The sequence below is a fragment of the Otolemur garnettii genome, unplaced genomic scaffold (genome assembly GCF_000181295.1).
Source record: "Otolemur garnettii isolate 467f Iridium unplaced genomic scaffold, OtoGar3 scaffold00039, whole genome shotgun sequence".
Taxonomy (NCBI): Eukaryota; Metazoa; Chordata; class Mammalia; order Primates; family Galagidae; genus Otolemur; species Otolemur garnettii.
Window position 1 is genome coordinate 892,529 of NW_003852434.1, and position 2,965 is coordinate 895,493.

A 2,965-nucleotide genomic window follows, 5' to 3' on the forward strand; every position below is an offset into this window, starting at 1 on the left:
AGAAAACGAGGCAGAGAAAAGTGAAGGTCAAACAATCAACGGCTGGAGCTTGAATGCAGAGTCAGCAGTGTCCCTGTGAGTCCCCACACTTGCGAGCTTGCCTATCACATGGAATAGGAATGACCGTTGGGTCTGACCAACTGACAACTGATGTCAAGCTTTTTAACAACGGAAGACAGAATCGTCTTGGGACCTGATCTCTCATTCATGCCAGTGAAAAAATTCACTTTAAGGTAAATAAAAAATGGAACCTGAACTCTTAACAATATACAAATAATCAAAATATAGTTTGTACAAGATTCTTACAGCCTTCTATTTGGAGTTGATTCATGTCTATAGATTTAATTGTTATACTAAATGCAAGATGACAGGAAACTACATTTACGTGAGAGATTATGTGTATAAAACTTTAATTTTACCCTTACAATTTCCACCCACCTGTATGTGTAAGTTACGCAATTCTTTATAGCATATTTCTGTTTGAAGTAATTATAGTTACTTTCTCAGGTAACGTGACATACTTGTGTACCCCTGAAATATGTGTGTCCTTGTGAATATTTCACGCCTACATTTTTTAAGTTGAGCACTTGCTAAAGATGCTAGATGGTCTAGTATATGTTGACCATTGTTAAGTCCCCATGAAATAGATCTAATAATGTAACCAGTAAGTGGGTTTTGCAGGTTTCTGATTAGGGGAGTTCCCCCCCACCCCCGTTTTAGCTATGCTTGAATGTAGATACTAAATCCCAGTGTTTCTTTGTAATCAAAAGCAATATATAGGAGTTCACAAATCTTTTCTTTTTAAAATTTAAGTCATTTTCAAAATAGGTTTGATTATTTAGAGAGGTCTATAAATTACCCTTTATTCAGAATGTCTATCATTTTAATCATGTTATTTTAATTGCGATAGGTTGTAAATTTGCAGTAAAATAACAAGGGAGCTGAGACAGCTGTGCTGCCAGGGTGTGTGATTTCATCTGAGACAATCTAGCATTCATCATGCTTAATCTTCATCAATTGAAATGTACTACTGATTTTCAATAATGTGTGCGCTGTACATTCAAAAAGCTTCTGATCCTTAGAAACAAATTTCTTTGACTGAAACATTTATTTGTGCAGTGGTTAATTTACCCCACGGATTTCTTTAGCCCTGATTGTAAGTAATTTTATTTAGTTGTGTATTTTTTTGATGTATTACACGATCACCCAAGTGATTATTTTTTGCTATAAATGCAATCTTATTTTTTTGGCTCACGTCATGTTTCTTTGTATATGACAAACATTTTACTTAAATGAATAAAATGCTGCCTATGCTTTAACAGGATGCAATTTGTAAATAATGGTGTTAATTTTTTTTTTCTTGGATATCCACTACAAAGATTGTAGTTTGTTTAGATAGCTATAGAATCCTATGGAACAGCACATTAGCAGTAATACTTTTACAGAGAAAATAAAATTGGGGCCTGCATCAGTCCTGTCTAGGATGAAACTACAATATCCTTCTTCCTCCAGTGTAGCTTGGATTATTATGGGGCCTTGAAAAATAGGGGCAAAAATAAAAGAGGGAAAAGGACCAGCAAGATATAATTATATAATCCATATGTTCTTTAAATGACTATGACAATGTGCATAAGAAAGGGAGGGTGGGGAGGAGAAAGGATAAGAGGGGAGCAATAGAGAGACAGGGTGAAAGGAGGGAGATTCAGGAATAATTCAGACACAGGAGCAGATAGAAGGTAAAAGAGTGGGAGGAAGAGGAGGAAGAGGTGGAGGAGAGAGAGCAGGAGGAGAAGGGGAAAGGAGAAGAGGAAAGAGAGGAAGAAAGGAGAAGTGAAGAGAGACAGGATCCTGCGAGTGAAAAGACCAAAGCTTTCCTTCCCCTTGTAGGTTCAGACTGTCTCAGGCTGACACTCAGAGGCTCACATGGAGATCCAAGCTGCTGGGTAATGAGAGGGTGAACTCTGGCCCTGAGCTCTGTTTTCATGGAAAAAGAGTGGATGGGGTGAGGGAGGGAATGAATTAACGTTCCTGCCAATGGGACTTGGGGAGAGGCAATTAAGTCTTGGCTAGTTCTCAGGTACTGCAAAAATCATTTGTCCAGGCCTGGAACTGTCAGTGTTTGCTGGCAGTTGAGAGGCTCCCGAGGAAATGTGAGGTATTGCCCAGAAACGCAGGGCTGGTGAATCTAGAGGTCAAAGTAAGATTTCAAGTGTGTGTCCGGGTGGGGGCGGGGAGGGGAAAGAGCAATAGAATTGCCCTTATTTCTTTGCCATCTACCAAGAAGATTGAAGAACAAAATAGAATATCTCCTAGAATAACCTCATATTTTTTCTAAAAAATCATCATTGTAATCCTGCCTGAGTAATATTATAACAAAGGAAAAAAATCAGTGCCTTTGATACCTGTTCTGAGATTTTATGGGAACTTCCTCTCCTAAACTCCACCCCACTATTATTTATTCATTTGTTCATGGGTATTCCCACTTTTTCCAGAATGGATGCAGGCTGAAATCAAGGAAGTTTTATTATAGATGGAAATTTGTTTTATCTTTTCAGAGCTTTTTTGGGAAAAAGAGAAGTCCGTATTAACACAAATTATATTCTGACCAATATTTATAAGAAAATAATTTATATTAAGAGCTAACTGAATTCACTGTAAATTCATTTTAAAGCCACTTTAAACCTTTAAAAAATAAACTTTTAAAAAATTCCTGTACCATTTTCTTTATTTCTAGAGCTCAGGAAACACAGAAAAATATTTAAATGCAGTTCCAAGTTCTTACATTTATTCAGCATCAGTGATTGTGTAACAATTAAGCAATTCCATTATGAGAGCTTAAACTCCATTTGTTAAAATCATATCCACCTCATCCATTCATGCCTTTTGTTTTAATGCCCAGAGCTGCCTTGTATGACTTTAAGAATGCATTGAATAGGCTCGGCACCCATAGCTCAGTGGTTAGGGC